Source organism: Lissotriton vulgaris, chromosome 11, assembly GCF_964263255.1.
Source record: "Lissotriton vulgaris chromosome 11, aLisVul1.2, whole genome shotgun sequence".
NCBI classification, from domain to species: Eukaryota; Metazoa; Chordata; class Amphibia; order Caudata; family Salamandridae; genus Lissotriton; species Lissotriton vulgaris.
In genome coordinates, this window is record NC_141699.1 from 540,185,056 (window position 1) to 540,204,403 (window position 19,348).

The 19,348-nt window shown below is 47.3% G+C and overlaps 1 protein-coding gene across 2 annotated transcripts in view; it reads left to right on the top strand.

The window, feature by feature from the left end:
• Positions 1–1,145: 1,145 nt before the first annotated feature.
• PLAT (plasminogen activator, tissue type) overlaps positions 1,146–19,348 on the top strand; it is a 98,184-nt gene continuing 79,981 nt past the window's right edge. Inside the window, exon 1 of one of the 2 annotated variants that reach the window (XM_086943582.1) lies at positions 1,146–1,201. The gene's annotated coding sequence lies outside the window, so the exon portion shown is untranslated. Of the gene's footprint in view, positions 1,202–1,262; positions 2,135–19,348 lie in introns of those variants that run through there. The other variant, XM_086943583.1, reaches the window with a different exon arrangement.

Genomic DNA, 19,348 nt, shown 5'->3' on the forward strand with positions numbered 1-19,348 from the left:
AACTCCCTCTATGCCACTCCACGCCACTTTACTCCACTCTACGCCCCTCCACTGTACTCTACGACACGCCACTCTACGACACTCCACTCTATGACACTCCACTCTATGACACTCCACTCTTTGACACTCCATTCTGTGACACTTCACAACATCCTTCTCCACTCTACGCCACTCCACAACCCTCCAAACCACTCTACGGCGCTCCATTCCACACCACTCTCCTCTACACCATTAACTTTTAGTTATGTTGAACAGCAGCCACGCTGGTGTACAACATGGCTAAAACACACTGACAAAGTCAATAGCTCTTGAATGGGCAAGACCTATTGGATTTGCCAATGCTTGTTTATCTGTTTTGTAATCCCTTTCTTTTTCTCTCTCTGTTTTCCCTATCTCCTCCCGTTTTCTTTTTCTGCACCTTCAGCCTCCTCCCACTCTGTTTTTATCTCTGTCCCTGCTCCACATTCTTCCTTTTTTCTGGTATTTCACTGAAGTTTCTCCTTTCTGTTGCACCCAGTCTCCGTGCTTCCTCTACTTCCGGCCTTTCTTTGCTGTTTCCTTCCTCTCACGCTCTCTCAATAGTTTTTCTCTTCCTGTAATTCTCCCCACTCTTTTCTCCTTCTCGCAGCGTTTCCTTTTCCTCCCTCTATTCCCTCCACTCGCTAGGTCTCCTCCAGCTTTCTCTCTCCATCTCCTGCCTGTCTTCCCTCGCCTCCCTCTTCCTCCCTCTATTCCCTCCACTCGCTAGGTCTCCTCCAGCGTTCTCTCTCCATCCCCTGCCTGTGTTCCCTCGCCTCCCTCTACAGCTGCCTTTTCACTGCCTCTCTCCCTTATCTCCCCCCTGCTGGGCTCTGCTAATCTCTTCACTCCCGCGGCATCACGGAGTCACATTCCTGGTGCTTTCACTGTAAATATTTTCAGCTAAACTGATTTAATATCAGTTTGAGTAGTTTCCTGGCACCAGGGAGGGACTGAAATAATTAAACACTCCTCCCCCTCCCGCCCCCCATAGGCTGTGAGTTCACTGGCACCTGCCCGCTGACCCGGTGAATAACTGATGGGCTGCGAGCCAGGACCACAGACACCCTCCACCCACGTCTGTCCCGCATCACTGCTCCCTGCCCCGCTCTCATCCTCGGGGGAGCGTCCTTCGGTGCCATCTTCCCTCACTCCGAGAGTCAACCCCTCCTCTTACTTCCTGGTGAGTGCCCCCTCTTCCCCAGCCCTCCTCGGAGGAGAGCTCTCCCAGCCCCTCCCCTGCTGCTCGAAAGCTTAAGATGGACTGAGGCCGCCCTTGGTGGCCAGAGCTGAGTCGGAGGCGCGGAGGAGAGGAGGACAGGAGGACAGGCAGCCCAGACTGAGGAGAACACTCGGGCATCCTGGGAGGCAGAGGGACAGCAGAGGCCAGACCTGAGGCGTCCTGGGAGGCTGAGGGACAGCAGAGGCCAGACCTGAGGCGTCTTGTCAGACTGAGGGACAGTGGAGGCGTCCAGGGAGACTGAGGGACAGCAGAGGCCAGAACTGAAGCGTCCAGGGAGACTAAGGGACAACAGAGGCCAGACCTGAGGCGTCCTGGGAGACTGAGGGACATCAGAAGCGTCCAGGGAGACTGAGGGACATCAGAGACCAGAACTGAGGCGTCCAGGGAGACTGAGGGACAGCAGAGGCGTCCAGGGAGACCGAGGGACAGAAGAGGCCAGACCTGAGGCGTCCTGGGAGACTGCGGGACAGCAGAGGGCTCCAGGGAGACAGGGGGTCAGCAGAGGCCAGAACTAAGGCGTCCGGGGAGACTGAGGGACAGCTGAGCCGTCCAGTGAGACTGAGGGACAGCAGAGCATCCTGGGAGACTGGGGGTCAGCAGAGGCCAGAACTGAGGCGTCCAGGGAGACTGGGGGACCGCAGAGGCGTCCGAGGAATCTCAAGGGGCCATACAGTGAAATTCCAGGGGGCATAGACACGTCAAAAGACATCCAAGGTATATAGAGCGTCTAGGGAGGGCCCAGGTGACAGCCAGGGAGCACCAACGAAACAGAAGACACCAAGAGAGAGCGGAGACATCCAGAGGCTTGGGAAGCCTAGTACAGCCGAGGGCACCACAAAAGACACCCAGGGACGCCGTAGGACCGCAGAGGAGGTAAGCGTCCCATCTGGGTGCATGCAGTTACATCTGTACAGAGCTCCATACCCCGGATAAGGGGCTCTTGTGAGGTGAGCCCACCTGGGAAGCGTTTGGAGGTGTCCGTGGGGATGTATGACGTTACAAAGCAGGCTATTACAATGCCTGCCTTTACAACGCGGTTTTTACATTGCATACCGTTACAACACATAGCGCTTAGAGGTGCTGGATAGTGAAAAGTTTAATTTTCTATTCCAACTCCAGTCCCCGTAGACACTAGGGAAGGTGTTGGATAGAAAATTAAACTTATTCCCTATCCTAGAGCGCCCCCGGCGCAATGCGTTGTAATGGTTTGCGTTGTAATGACCGCGTTGTAATGGTAGTGCGTTGTAAAAGTTTTGTTGTAAAGGTTGTTCACCCTTCTGTGGGGGTCCGATCGGTGCTGTTACCCTGTCTTGATTGGCAGCACTGACAGCGCCGTCAGAGCGCATGCAGTTTACATTAGTCGGTTACTGAGCATTACTCTGCACGTCCCGGCCGTAATGCATTCTGGGTGACGGCCAAAGCCATCAGCCCACACCTGGGCCGGACCCAGCTGTCAAGACTGAAGCTCTGTGCAGCCTCGGAGCCACAGGCAGTGCTTTAAATGTGCCAGTACTCACCGGTACTGAGTACCGGCACTTCCGAAATTTTGGGTCCTCAGTACCGGCACTTCTCTGACCGGTACCCTCATCGACGGCAGGCTCGGGCTAGGCATCTCCTCCAGGGGCCAGGCAGAGCAGGGCTTCCGAGCAGCCTGCAAGTAAATGAGCCGTGAAGTAGGCACCCTTTCGCAGAGTTGCTGCTGAAGATTAGAAGAGCCCATTTCATTGCGCCCAAACTGCAGGGGTTTGAGTGGGCGCTTGTCACACAGTGATTAACAGGGCAGGGTCTCTAGACAGACCCTGCTCTGTCAATATGTTGTGCAGTGATGAAAGTAAGTGCCAAACTGGGGTGTGTTGCGAGGGGAGCGTTGTGATTCTGGCCTCCGGTAATGTGCTTTGCAAGGGGTTGATTCACCCTTCATTAAACCCTGCTGTGTTGTTGCCTGAATTAAGTCAGGCAGCACAGTAAGAGAATCTGTCCCTGGTATCTTGAGAGGGCCGGTGTGAAGGTGAGCCTTCACATTGATATGATATGATATGATATAGTTTTTGTAAAGCGCGGCTTACACTCCAAGGAGCATCTTGGCGCTAGTGATAAGAGTGTCATCGGAAAGAAAGAGGGAAAGTGCTGGCAAAAAAAGGGGGGGGGGGAGTGCTGAAACTAAAAAGAGTTAAGTTAGATTAGTTTTAGAACTAACGTGTCAGGTGCATTAAAAATCCAGGTTTTGAGGGCCTTGCGAAATAGAATTTCAGAGGGGATCTGACGCATCTGGGAGGGGAGTTTGTTCCAGGCTCTAGCTCCCAAAAAACCTAGCGATTTGCCACCTTTGGTTGCGAGCCTGAATCTAGGGACCACCAGTAGGTTCAGGTTGGAGGACCTGAGTGATCGAGAGGGGGTGTATTTTCCAAACCTTTGGGACAGATAGGAGGGACCCGACTGGTGGTAGGCTCTGAAAGTGATAAGCAGGATTTTAAATAGTACTCTCTTATGAATGGGCAGCCAGTGTAGGGTTCTAAGTGCTGCTGAAGCAGATGACCTCCTGGGCAGCCTTAGTACTAGGCGGGCTGCGGTATTCTGCACCATCTGCAATTTGTGCAGGACGCTTTTGTTGGAACCTGCATAGATGCTATTGCAGTAATCCAGGCGGGATGTGATGAGGGCCACTGCGATTGTCTTCCTGGCCGTCAGGGGAAGGAGGTCGAAGAACCTTCTCAAGCCCTTGATGATGTTAAAGCAGGACCCTGCCACGGTACCTGCTTGTTGCTTGAAAGAGAGGGCTTCATCAAACCTAATCCCGAGGTTGCGGGCTGATTTGATTGTGTTTGGCGGGACCTCAGCATCTTGGGGCCACCACTGTTTCGGGCAGAAGAGGTTATCTTGACCGAAGGGGAGGATTTCCGTTTTTCCTGAGTTACACTTAAGGTGGTGGGTTCTCATCCATTCAAAAGTGGCGGTGAGACAGTCTTTCAGGTTTTCTTCAGCTGAGGTAGTGTTGTCTTGAACCAGGATGAGCTGCGTGTCATCAGCATACGATATTGTGCTGATGTTGAAGGAGCTGATGAGCTCTATCAGGGGGGTCATATATAAGTTAAAAAGAATTGGGCTTAGGCTAGAGCCCTGTGGCACCCCTGTGGTTAGTGCCTTCTCGCCTGATCGATAGTTTCCCAATAAAGTGACTTGCTTTCTATGGCTAAGGAAGTTTTTTAGCCAGTTTAGGGCGGTTCCTGCAATTCCCAAGTTTGCCAGGCGGCCAATTAATACGGGATGGGAGACCGTATCAAAGGCCGCCGACAGGTCGAGCAAGATCAGGACGGCTTTTTTGCCTTGGTCCATTGCTGTCTTGAGGGTCTCTACCGTATGTAGGAGGGCTGACTCCGTGGAGTGTTTTGCTCTGAAACCTGCTTGGCTAGGATGTAGTAGGTTGTTGTCCTCCAGAAATGCGGTCAACTGTTTGTTTACTGCTGACTCTGTGAGTTTAAACAGTAGTGGAAGCAGCGATATAGGGCGGAGGTTGGAGAGTGTGGTGGGGTCGGCAAGGGTTTTCTTTTGGAGGGGTTTCACGGCAGCGAGTTTCCATTCAGAGGGAATGGCAGCGGTAGCAAGGGAAGAATTGATAATATTGTTTATAGTGGGATTCACAGTGTCCACTATGGTTTGGAGTAGCAAAGGGGGACACGGATCGAACGGGGAGCCTGACTTGGTAGAGAGGATAGCTTGGCGAGTTTCCTCCATGCTGACCGGGGCAAAATTGCTTAGCTGCGGGTTTTTGTTTGTTGCTGGTAGATTTTCCTGTAGAAGGGATTCGGGGGGGTCTGGAAAGTCTTTAATTAGGTTTTGAATTTTTTGTTCGAAATAGTCCGCAATTGAGTTGCACAGGGCGGGAGAGGGTGGAATCTCTTGCCTAAGGATTCTGGGATTCATGAAGTCATCGACTATTTTGAAGATTTGCTTTTGATTGTTGTTAGACTTAGTGATGGCTTCAAGGAAATGTTCTTTTTTGGCGGTTTTTATCATTTCATGATAATGTTTCCTAGCAGTTTTGTAATCTAGGAGTTCAGTGTCGCTATAGGTGCGACGCCATTTCTTTTCGAGGGTTCTAACCTCTGAGCGCTTGTCTTTGAGGTGGGGGGAGAACCATGGGGCACATTTTTTGTTATGCTTTTTTCTCACTATTTGCGGATTGGGGGGTTTGCCGAGATTTGTGATCCATGTGCAGAAATTACTGTAGTCTGTTTCAGTGCAACCAGTGGGGAGGGGTTTTAATTTCTCGGCAACGAGGTGCAGATTGGGGGAGTTTGCTAGTTTTTTCCAGTCTGTCTGTGCCTGAGTGTCAACTCTTGGTTTGGGAATGTTTGTCCTTTTTTTAAGAGCGAGGTTGAAGGGGATTAGCCAGTGGTCAGTCCACGTTTGCGGCAGAGGAGTTGCTGTAGTAAGGGTAGTGAGATTGGTGCAAATGCAGTCCAGGGTGTGGCCTGCTTTATGCGTGGGCTTCTTGGTCAGTATTTCCAGTCCCAGAATATCGGTGAGTTCATTGAGCCATATTGTGTTAGGGTCGTTAGCTTTGTCCAGGTGGAAATTTAAGTCGCCCAAAACTGTGAAATTGGCGTATTTCATGGCGAGAGTGCTGAGTGCCTCTTCAAAACTAAGTGAAAAACCGTTCTGTGGTCCTGGTGGGCGATAGATGAGGGCACCGGCAAAGGTGTTCTCATCATTTATCTGGATGCGGAAACCTAAGCTTTCTGCTCCCTTAATGTCCGATATCTCGAACGTGGAGCATTTTATGGAGTCCCGGTGGATGATGGCAAGGCCACCACCTCTTTGTTCCTGTCTGTCAGCACGTTGAATGAGGTATCCCTGTGGAACAGCCTGGGCTATAACAGGGTTGCACCATGCTTTTAGCCAGGTTTCGGTTACGAATAGTAGGTCAAAATCGTTTTCTGTGATAAGGTCATAGATGTGAGCTCCATTTTTACATATTGACCTAGCGTTGATTAGGGCTCCTCGGACCAGGGTCGAGTCTTCCGTAGCGGGTGACAATTTCTCTGGGGTGAAAATGTTCGTGCTCACCCGACCCTCTCTCAAAACCGGGACATTTGATCATTTTTGCAATAAGTGTCGGACACCGGGACATTTCCCGAGAAATCGGGACTGTCCTGACAAATCCGGGACGTTCGGTCACTCTAAATTAGTGAGTACCGGCACTTTTAATTTTCCACTTAAAGCACTGGTGTTTAGTCTGCTGATCCAACGATGGATGCCTCCACAATGCAACATCTGGTGACTATACAGAGCACCATGGGTCACACACTTGCCTCGGACTGTCCAGAACCCAGACCCTCACGATTTAACTCTCCAGCACAATAATTTGAGGGCGATCCCCATTTTTCAATCTGTTAGCCCGGCCGTGACACTTTGTTCCTGGCTAGTGTTTTGAATCAGCCAATCGAGCGTACCCAAAATGAAGGGTTTATCTTGCGCTAGAGACGAGATGCTGCAGACATTTTAGAGGTTCTATATCACAGTGCTTAATTTGAGCCGGTGTTTTCCGGTGCTCAGCACCAGCACTTAATTGTCAGCACTGGAACTTATGACAGCCTGCCTACATGATGGCTGTGATTGTCTAATATAGAGAGGAACACAACATTTGCCTATTATTTCAATCTGCATTATAAATTACTAATACCTGCTGCCAAAGCCATTCTTATAGCCCTGGGGGGCTCGAATATAGTATGAATTGTCACACTTGGTAGTAAGAGTGATGGATAGTAGCTGTGTTGGTACTGCCATTGGCAACGCTGGCAGGGGAATGGGTGGTGCAAGCTGCTGTGGCCTCCTGACCAGGGCCCGGGTACTTTTTTTTTTTTTTTTACAAATTAAGCACTGCTCTATTAGCTCGAACTTATGCGTGGCTTAAAAGGAAAGAGCGGGGTTTGCTGGGGCAGGGTGTCCGAATGAGGAGAGCGTCCACGTAGGAGCGGATCTGAATATTCTCTGAGTCAGCACCGCAGCTTGCGGGAGAAAGCCAGGCTGGTGGGAGACACTTGTGCTGCTAGTGCACTAAATCCTCCCGCGCGCCCAGGGCTGTAACTGTTAGAGCTTTTCAGTAATAGCAGTGCTCAGGTCCCGCCCACCAACCTCCAGGCTGAAGATAAGGAACCGCAGCTTACAGTAAAAGTGTTTTGATGGCCTACCGCAGAGGAAGGGAAGCACTTTAGCGTGTTAAATATTTAACCCTGGGAGCTTCAGGTTCCGCTTTCTCAGCAACAAGCGCAAAACCCACTGAGCATCCTCATGGATTTGTTACTTCGCTGACTCGAATTGGTGTCCAGTGACAGCAGAACCTGGCAGGCATATGTGTGACTTGTGTTGTGTGTCTAAAACCCTGTCATAGTGGAGTGCCAGGGAAGATTCGTTCATACTTCAGGGCACTGTGTTTGAAAAGCTGGTAGTGGGGCAGCATGACTAGGCGGCCCCTACAGTATTAAGGAGCTTTCTTATTTGACTTCCAGCAGGACCCAAAAAAAAGTCCTGATTTAAGGGTCCGTCAGCCCTCTTTTTGCTCACCCTGAATGGGAGCTATATAGCGCCTAACACCTGGATGATGCCAATACAAAGAAGAGAAGCAGACCCACATCTTGTTATTGCTTCACATGTACTTAAAATAAACTATGCTTTGGAGGCAAGGTTTTTACTTTGTTCAACCCATGACTAATAGATGCACGCACTGTAAGCATGGCAGATGCACCTGTCCGTGTGATTAATGACACAAATAATTTACATAGCACAGTTTTTTTTTACTTAATATTTTTGTAGCACTACTCATCCCAATGAAGGGTGTGAGAGCGCTCTACATCACACACACACACACATTACACAGAGACAATGTGTTAAATTTGTAAAATGTAAGTATGTAAATCAATATATAGGAAATGTTGCGTAATGCAAGAAAGGCGTAGAAAACACTTATTGTCCTTACTTGTAGGCATTATTCGTTAATTGCACATGGTTGAGAAGAACCACAACGACAGGATTTAAAATGTAGCACAGTTGTCGTGCTTGTTTGTACTAGTAAGACTTTATTACTGCCCAAAATAACCCTTTTTAGCAATTTTAGAAATGACAGATTGAGAAACAAAACAATACGTTTCTAAACCCATGCATTGAAGTTTGCGTATAGTTCCTTGATGCCAGTTCATAGCTCACTGTGCTATATTAGAAGGACTGCAACTAAGGGACCACAAGTAATCAAAAGGTCTCTGTGTCAAATGCAGTAACCCACTTGCCCATCTACATAAAATAAAATCTGTGATCTGCATGTTGCATGATGTGCTTTGCAGTAGGCACATTAACCCTCTCTGCTGCTTTGAGTCAAAACTGTGACTAAATAAACACAGATCTCCCACGCAAGTGCATTAACATCCAGAGTTTTCTTACCTTTAATATTACTCCCTCAAAATTTCTAGGCACACAAAATCTCTGCAGCTGGTGCCTTAACCCTATTAAGATAAAATGCTGCCTCTTTGTAACTGAATAATCCACAACATGTGTCCTGTCATGATTCTCCTTTTTAATCAATTTCTTTGTATCAGAGATAATAAGAAAAATGAAAACTGACTGTCAGACTCCGCCTTTCATGACTCTGCCTCTCGCTACTCCACCCCCTTTCTGCTGCCACACTCTGACCCCCAATTTCTGAATTCCCAGAATAACATTTTTCCCAACTCTAACAGTGGTGTTAATACTTCTTTAGTGATACTTCTGTCCCAGAATGATTTTATTCCTGACATTAGTCTTATTCCCAGGAGGGCTTCTGTTTCCCCAGGTACACATATCACAGACAGCAACCATGCTCACCAGAGTACTTATATTCCCTGATATGCTTATATTCCACAGAGTTGTCATATTCCTTTAATTACCCAGAGAATTGCTGTTCCCCATTCCCTGTTAGTCCCCAGAGTACTCTTTTTTCCAGAGTACTTTTATACTCGAGCGCACTTCTATAAGTAGTTCTAACATTTCTCAGAATACCTCTCTAATCCCTATCACTCCTGTTTCCCAGAACACATTCTTTGCCCAGAAAACTGCTATTCCTAGCTCATATCGCACACAATGCGTTTGGTCCCCGGCTTATCCACATTCCCTAGAGTGAGAAACAACCGTTTTAACCCCGCATGTCGTTACAACGTGAATGGCTTGTTGCAGGGGGTAGAAGGTGTTGGATTTAACTCTAACACCTTCCCTACCGTTGCACTCACTGGAGTTCGAATAGTAAATTATACTATTCCTACTTCCAGGGCACCCCCGACAGAAAGTCAGGGTAAAGATTTGCGTAGTAACTGCATGCAGGGTAATGGCATGTGTTGTAACGTCATACAACCCCCTAAAGTACTTCTATTCCACAAAGCACTTTTATTTCCCAGACTTCTTTATCACCAAAGTCCTTGTGTTTTCCAGACCAATATTATGCGAAAGAATGCTTTCATTCCCATAGCATATCCTATTGCCTCTTCCGCGGAGGACACCCAATACCTACACTACTCCGATAAACCTGAGTACTCCTACTCCCCAGAGTACTGGACACCAGGGCACTACCTTTAGAGTGGTGAGGGGAGGATTCCTATTGGAAACCTGAGGCGGCGCGTGCAGCAATGGCTGACCGGAACTGAAGGAAGGCAATCTCTACGTGGAGCTGGGGTTCCGAGTAGGGGACGGCGCCAGCCGGTAGAAAAGTTATTGATTTTTGCTAATTCGAAGCCTCTTCTTTTTTTCCTGAGGAGGCGGTCAGCTCCTTTAATATTTCATGCTCCTGACTCAGCTTGGCTCACTTCCTGCAGATTTGTAAACAGTATGGCAGCCTGAGCGTCTTCCCGCGAATGGGACGGTGCTCTCTCAGGCCCACCATTCACTTCCCAGCTATGCTGGGCCACTGATGGACGAGCCGGACATGTTGGTGACACCTCCGCAGCTCTCTTGGCTTTTCAGAGCTGCCGACATTAAGTGGGACGACACAACATAATCAGGTCACCTTTAAGAGCAAAAGGCTGCTTTATTAGGACAGGTATGCAGCTGAACTTCGTGTTTAAGTACAACATTTAGCAAACCCCACTTCACTAATACATTAGTCAACCTATCCCTTCCACCCTTAAACCTCCCCCCAACATGAACGAACCCCAACAAATAATCTAAACACTCAATACCCCATCCCTTTCATTTCATTCACCGTTCTTCCACTCACGACCAGGGCCGGACTGGGAACCAAAACCGGCCCTGGCACAGTGCTCGCCCCTCCCTCAGGGGGTGCAGTGGAGCTCTTTTCCAGGGCCAGTTTTCGGCCGATTTTGTTACAGGGCCGATTAAGCTGCAAAAACGTCCCTGTAACAGAAACGGCCCCCAGGGTCCCAAAACCGCCCCCCATCCGTGCAGCCCACCGGGGGATTGCCTGGTGCCCGCTACGGCCAGTCCATCCCTGCTCACGCCCCAAGCGCTTCTCCCCTGTACTCCATTTGCCAATGTCTCCAGGCAAGGTCCCAACCCTTTGGGCCTAGTGCCCGAGTCCTATGCTGGTCTGCCATCTGTCCTCACAGCAGCAACAACCAGAAACTCATTTGCATCTTGAAAGTTTAACCTCAATAAAAGAGACCTAAAGGCAATGAAGAATTCATGTTTCTAAAGCTGACCCAAAAGGGAAAGAAGGACCAGGATTCAAATCGATATCTACTGTACCTGGCAGCATGGCGGGACCACAGTGCCCCTGGCAAACCGACTGTCCGTAACTGTCACTCAAACCGTAACCAATAGTGCTGACCCCAGCCCTGGTCAGCACCGTCCCCTTCAGGCATCCTGGTGGTGGACGCCTTCCAAGCTGCCTCCCCTGGCAGTCCCATTTTGGCCCATCACACAGGTCTCTCAGCATTGTTCTATGAACAATTCACCTGGCTTGAACTTTGACACATAGGCCAGCCTATTCAAAGCATCAAATCAAATTAAAAAGACATATACAGAAACGTAAATGCCCACATTAATTAACCTCCCAAAAGGGCGAACGTCAGGCAGCATCTTCGTGACCTCCACTGGTTGCCGGTGAAAGAGAGGGTGACGTTTAAATCCCTGGTAAGAGTTCACTCCGCCCTCCATGGTCACGGCCGAGCCTATTTAAGTGCAAGATCTAGCATCTACACTCCGGCTAGGCGACTAGGCTCTTCGACTAAGCTAATGGCGTGCGTCCCTAGGTTCCTCAAACAGAGGGCCGGTGGCAGATCTCTGTCACGGATGGGGGCTGTGGCCTGAATTAACTCCCAGTGGAGCTTCGCGCTGTGAGTGACCTGAAGGCTTTCAGAAAGAGACTGAAGACCCTATTTTTTTAATAGTCTTCTGTGATCCTTCTAATCACCTTGTAGGGCACGCGCCGGGACCCTCCTTGGAGTAGCTGTGCGTGCTAAAAGTGCTGTTAACATAGCATAACATATGGAGTAAGCGGGTAATTCACCTCACATAAAGATCCTAAGCACACAAAGACATTTATTTAGATAGGTACGTGGGGATGCTCCCTTCTTGTACCTTTTTGAGGGAGCATCACTGCCACTGCAATCAACGAGTGCGTAGTTAGTAAGAGAATAAATGCAAGGGTTCAAAGTTTTGCTCAAAAGCCCAAGGCTGACGTTTTCGTCAGGGTGCCAATTACCAAGGCAGCACAGGCTTGAGCCCATGTTATGACTCTTTAATCTACCACCAGACACTCCCTGTCCCTTTATCTCACTCTTGCAGGTTCTTTTTCATCTCTGCTTTCTGCCCGTGTTACTGTATTTCCACTTTACTCTTCCTCCTACTTTCCCTTGCTTGTGTTTTCCTTTCTCCTACTCTGGATCAAAGTTTGTTGAGCAAAAATAAGTGCCAGTCCCAAGGCTGGAAATGGACCAAAAAAACCTAGGCCGGTAAGGCATAAGTTAGCGGTCAAGTTGTGGCAGCAGAAGGAGTGTGGAGTCGTGGGGGGCGGAGTCATTTGTTAAAACTCTGTGGCAGAGAAATTTGCAAGGACAATTGTGACAGTAAACCTGTCCTGGCTTCATGGGTCCCAAAGAGGCTGCTTTTTAAAATATCTTAAAGGTTTAAGGCACCTGCTGCAGAGATCTTTGTGTGCCGGGTATTTTTATGGGATAATAATAAAGGTAAGGTAACTGGTGGTTAATGCACTTGCAGGAGATATTTGTTTTTGGTCTAGTCACAGTTTTTACTCAAAGTAGCTTAGAGCGTTAACCTTTTCGACGCTATTGACGGAACCGTTCCGTCATGCCCCTCGGGTGGGCTGTGCTCATGACGGAACGGTTCCGTCACGGCCCGCTCGCCGCGCCTGCGCGGCGCGTTTCATTAAGCGGGCGGGGCCGTGACGGAACCGTTCCGTCACAAGTACAGCTCACCCGCGAGCCGCGACGGAACGGTTCTGTCACCCACGCAGGTGAGCCGCGCGCCCCCCGCGACCGTTAGCGCTGCGGCGAAATAGCTGCCGCAGCGAAGGTGTTAATGTGCCTGCTTCATAGCACAGCGAGAGCCATGCAAATCACATATTTGTATTTTATGTAGATAGCTCAGTAAGTTACTGCTTTTGTCACTGAAATCTGTTGTGCAGTTCATAAGGCGCAATCCATGTAATATAGTAGCACAATGAGCTATGAACCGGCACCAAGGAGCCGCATGCAAACTGCAAGGCATGGGTTTAGAAACATATTTTTTTCCTCAATCTTTCGTTAGTCTAAAGTTGCTAAAAAGTTTTTTTTAATTGTAATAAAGTCTCATTAGCATAGACAACTCCTAAATCCTGACTTTGTGTTTCTCCCGACCATGTGGCCTTAAAATATAATGCCTACTAGTATGGATGGACAATATGTGCCTCCTACACCTAATCCTCATGGTTTTTTATGACGTTTCCTGTACATTTATTTACGTACTTGTAGAATTTATTGTCTCTGTATAATGGGTTTGTGTGATGCCAAGCGCTATATAAGAAATTAAGTAGAAAAAATAAATTAATTAGAGCTATTTAAATCATTATTAATGTAATTACTCATACATGTACATCTGACATTCTTACAGTGTTTGCATATTTTTTTACATATAGAGGTTGAACAAAGTCAAAAACCTGCCTCCAAATTATACATTCTCTTAAGTGCTTGTGAAGTGATAACACACTGTGTGCATTTTTCTCTTCTATTACATTGGCATCTAACTGTTAGTCCTCAGTTACTCCCTGCCAGGATGGTACTCGAACGAGGAGTGATGACCCTTTAAATGAGGCCTTTGTTTTGGGGCCAACATAAAGTGTCAAATCAGAAAACACTTTCACCGTTTGCAGCTTGCTGTTCTGAACTGAAAACAGACACATTCAACATATTTCACGGGGTCAACCCAGATCCCAGATCCGGCTGAATAATAGTTGCCGGATCTGGGATCTAGCTAGAACCCACCTCATTTGCTGCACTGCTAGTCCCCAGAAATGAGTGCAGGTTGGCCCAACCTGCAACAACCTGCTCAAATTAAGGACTGAATACAACATGATTGGCAGAAAAAGCACTCTTTCATTAGGCACCGCCCATCCAGATGATGTTCAAACCCAGTGTACGTACAGCAGTAAGAGCTCAAAGTATCTAGAATTCCTCAGATACGATGTGAGGAAATCTTGCCCTGAAGGACTTGGACCAACATGTCTCCATCCAAGTGCCGGCTTTAGGGCTGTGCGACTGGTGCTGTTGCACCAGTTGCCAAGGTCAAGGAGTGCTCTCTGCATGACAGGCTAAATTGATGCAAGAGCAGCCTACAGAGATCTTTTTGTGTGCAGCATTTTTCAGGCGATATTACACTGGCATGATAATGTTTGTGGTTAATGTGCATGAGGGAAAGAGCTTTGATTTGTCTAGTCACAGTCATGACTCATAAAGTAGCATAGAGGGTAAACGTTCCAGCCGCAAAGCACCACTTGTGACATACAGACCTCAGATTAGTACTTTATATTGAGGGTTATTCCTTTTTTCTCAGAGATCCTTTCGTTAGTTGTAGTTCACAAGTTACAACCTTCTAGTAAGCACATTGAGCTATGAACTGGCATCAAAGCGCTGCATGAAAATTAAAAGGCATGGGTTTAGAACCTTATTGTTTGTTCCCCTCAATCTTTCACTATTCTAAGGCTGCTAAAGCTTATTAGTATGACACCCCAGTTATTGTGTTATCTTTATATGGTGGATTAATTAACACTTTATGCCTGTTTTCATCACAAAAGTGATACAAACCTGGTTCAAAGTGTTGTTTTGTGACTTACTTTCCAGTTCAAACTCTGAATTTAATTGGACAGTAGCCCTAAAAATAACACAGAGTAGAGTTATGTGCTACTTTATGTAAAAGAGGCATACCATGGGTGATACATGGACCTTCCCATGCACTCACCCGTGCATTTTTAGGCAAATCCATGTCTACTAACTTTGGTAGAGATTGGCATAAAAAATTATGCCTCCCCTGGGGTGGAATAAATAATGTGAAAAGATGTATTTTCTCCAAACCTTTCCAGCTTTGTATGTGTGCTGCACCATACAGCACACATACAATGCAGTAAAGTGTTAAACTAGAATCGTGTGCTGGAAGGGTACCCTTCCAGTATAAAACCTAAGCTTGACATCACGCAAACACCCTGACACTATGGTGCAAGGATGTGTGCATTGGATCAAGTCAGCCTAAGGTATGCCAGCCTTAGAGGAGAGAGTAACACCACCATATCTTAGTAGTACATACGGTGCTGTCGCGCTCTCATTTTCACGCAGTGCAGCACAGCAACTTTGTTTACAGCGCATCATAAAAACCTCTGCTCCTTCGTTGCTCCAGACCAAGTACTTTTAACATATAATTCTTACCAGTATAGATAACATGTGACTCCTACACCATGTACTCCTCATTGTCTTAAGTTACATTTCCTATACATTGATTTACCCACTTATAGGAATTATTGCCTCTGTAAAATGTGTTTGTGATGTAAAGCGCTCGGACAGTCGACTTACGGGTAAGTACTGCTATAAAAGAACAACAGTTACCGCAGCCTCCTCGCATCCCCATACATGTACTGCCTCTCAGTGGCCCATCTGAACCAATAGGAGAAAGGCAGAATCGACCAGGTCCACGGAACTGATCATCTCAGGATCCATCAAACCACGTGCATTTGCATCTGTTGTGGAAATGCTACTCCCTTTTGCTAAATGAACAGTTAACCCCCTGTCATTTTCCATAGCCTCCGCCTTAGCATTCTCCAAGGTGGACCTGTATCTCAGAAGTTATTTTAATTGCATGTTCTACAGATCTTTTTTACAGCGCTGCATTATCTACATGTGAAGACTGTAACCTAGAAATATGTTTTTTAAGCACACAAATCAAATACAAATGCAAAAACCACAGTTGGTGGACAGAATGCAGAACAATGTCATACATTCACCCCAGTACAGAGATCTGGGCCCTAATCCGACTGATGTGCATATGGCCATGTCTGAACTGGGGTGGTGTGGTGTGGAGTGCAAAAAACGATGGATTTAGGCCCAGATCTCTGTACTGGGGTGAATGTATGACATTGCATTCTGTCCATCAACTGTGGTTTTTGCATTTGTCACCCCGAGTGGGATGGGTATGCTCAGACGTGAGTCCCTTGCACTCCACACCACTGGATTCAAGCAAGCTGGGCTGAAGACAGCTGGAATGCCAGAAACCGGTCCCCGGAAGCCTGTTTCCGGTCCAGGGAAGGCATGGCTTGACAGTTCGGGCTGGACTGTTCCCATGAGGCACAGGGTCAGACTGATTTGCATATGGCCATGTCTGAACTGGGGTGGTGTGGAGTGCAAAAAAACGATGGATTTAGGCCCAGATCTCTGTACTGGGGTGAATGTATGACATTGTTCTGCATTCTGTCCATCAACTGTGGTTTTTGCACAAATCAAATACAGGCATCTTCCCAGGGACCCATCAGATAGAGCTGGAAACCATAACTGTTGTGTGGGACAAGTTTGATTCTCAACAAAGAATCAATTTGGTTCACTGTGGAAGAATCAATGGTTAGGATAGTTGGGTTGAACAGTGTTTGAAAATAAGGGTTGGTACTTGTTTGTTGAAAAGATTAGGCACATGTCTGCATCTGAAAGAGAAGCTTCAGAGAGCTGCTGAGGGCATGGACAGGAAATCTGTACTTGAAATGACCTCCTGTGAGATCTGTGAAGGACGGAGAACCTGTAATGGTTATCTAACACAGGCTCCTGGAATGGGTTCAAAGAGAAGCTGATGCATACAAGCTTGAGCGAATGACCGGTTCCTCACATTGCGGGAGGTCAGGCTGGGTGTGATGGTGTCTTTCAGGACAGGAACTGGAAAGCTCATTGCAGTGTCACTACTTTTGGCTCAAAAGGAGAATGATGACGTGGATGAGGTCTCGGAACACATCCCGTGATTTCCTGGTACAAGTAAATAATGAAGGCGCTTATTCAGAATGAGATCACGTCTGTGGGCCAGATCGCCCTCCGTAGCGTGTTTGCCTAGCTTTCTTCTTACTGCTTCCTTCTAGATGATCTCTGGATCCAGAGACCACCAGATGAAGGAAGCATTGTCGCATAATGATGCAGTAGAATTGAAATGTGGTGAGGTGAGATGACATGCAGTTAGGTGATGTGTGGTGAGATATGGTCGTGAGGTGGTCAGTAGTGAAGTGTGGTGATCTGTAATGTGGTACAGTTATGCATGGAGACTGCAGTGAGGTGTGGTAAGGTAAAGTGTGATGAGGATAGACACTGTATGGCTGGATGCTATCTAAGTGTAATGAGTTGTGATGTGATCTGTGGCGGGTGAGGTGAGTTATTGTCGAGAGCATGATGTGTGATCTTTACAGATTGGTCTGTTTACATAAGTGTTAGGTCTTTTGTCCATGTCTTGGCGTTTGAAGGGATCACTGTCTGTATGTATGTATTTGCTGGTATTCATAAAGCAGGAACCTAGCTACCTAGCACTGTTCATTATGTTGGGTGTTGGAAAATGGTCAATATCATAAGTACATTACACACAATTTATGTTTTTCTTTTTTTCCTGACTGGTAGATGATTCTAGATATGACTTTCATACAAGGGTTAGCCACGACTCCCAGAAGAGTTTCCATGTCTCTCCACTGGGAAGTATGCTTCAGCTGTCAAACTTTACTCAAAGGAGGTGATGTAAAAGTGGGTCTTAGCATTTCTAGGGGTGGCAGCCAAAGTCCTCCTCCTGCTGATTATGTATGTATGTATTTGGTATTCGTTAAGTGCATATTTCACCCGTAGGTCTCATAGTGCTAGCTTATACTCAAAAACCAGAAAGAAAAGGGGTGAAAGAGCGAAAAAAGCCAGGTTTTGAGGGATCTGCAGAATTTCTTGTGATCGATTCCCAATCGGAGATGTAAAGGCAATGTGTTCCATATCACAGGAGCAGTTCTGGAAAAGGTTCTACCACCGTTCCTGACTGTGCAGACCTTAGGTACAGTTAGGAGTTGTTTACTGGTGGAGGGGAGGGTTCTTACTAGTTGATGTTTTATCAGTTTCTTAGCTGGATATTGCGGTCCTTTACTGTTGAGGGTTTTGTGTACCAGACAGCAGAGTTTGAAATTGATCCTTTTTCTGATGGGAAGCCAGTGGAGGGTCTTCGGGCTCGGAGCCGAGGGTGAGCGGGGGGAGGTTTAGGGCCAGCCTGGCCGCAGTGTTCTGCAGGACCTGAAGCTTTGTTAGATGTTCTTCATTTATGGATGCTATTAATGTGTTTCCGTAGTCCAAGCGGCTTATGATTAGTCCCTGTACTAGGGGCATGCGAGAGGATAAAGGAATCCATTTAAAGATGTTTCTAAGACTACACATTAGACCACAGCTGGTGCTAACCACATTGTTAATGTGGTCCAACATGGAGAGTTTGTTGTCTATTATCACTCCTAGTTTGCGGGCTGCCGTCTTGGGTGGGGGGGGCAGGGTCCCAGAGAGGGCGGCACCAGTCGTTGGTCCATAGTTTCTGGGCTTCACCAAAGAGCATGATTTCTGTTTTACTAGCGTTAGGTAGAAGATGGTTGTTTGTCATCCAGTCATTTATGGCTGTCATGTAATATTTGAATTTGCATTTAGTGTCGGATTATGGTTCCGGACCACAGAAAAACACACTCATAAATGCCTATTGTGGTTGATCACCAATTGCTACACCCTGGTACTGACCAGTGCAGCCATGGATAGCAGTCACTGCATCCTGGTCCACTGACTAGTACACCCACCTTTAAAGGGCACTGAACACTCTATCTGGCACTGTGGCGGAATACACCAGTTTCTGTATCCCTTAGTCAAACCTATTGATAATCCTATGATTAATATGTTTTGCTACATGCTCCAGGCCTCTTTGCAGTCATTGGAGGCCCCAGGAAGGGTAGTAGTACTTTCTTTTGGCATTGGACAGTTCTATACTGTCCTAGCGTGCATTGGGATCTAATGCTCCCTTTTACAGATGCTCTGAGATTCCGATGCCCATGTCAAAGAGGCAGAATTTGGGCAAAGTTTATGTGAATTATTACACACTCTCTTGTGGTGCTCTTGTGATTGTGATTCTGGGTTAAGCCAGTGTTTAATTTGAGCCAGTGCTCGGCACCAGCACTTAATCGCTAACACCGACGCTTACAGTACGAACTCGACCCAAAGGTATATGGAGCGCTTTTTATGAGCACCAGTTAAGGACTCATTCATTTTTTGTAGGCACAGGAAGATTAAGTGATTTTCCCAGAATCACAGGATGTTGAGCCTACGCCGGTACTCAAACCGGTTTCCACAACTCTATAGTTGGAAGCTCTGGCCATTATGCCACACCCACTCCTCACTTGTAGGGTTTCATTGTTAGTAGTTCTGTTATAGGCAGCGCTAATAGGAGCAATGGGCTTTTGCAAGCTGCCTCCTGACGAAAGCCCCAGCACCTTTTTTTCCACAAATTAACCAATGGGTTATTTTAAAGTGTGTTGTCATTTGCTTGCTCGTTTTCCACCGCCGTTGCCTGGGGCTGTAGTCCAAGCCATGTGGGGTCTGT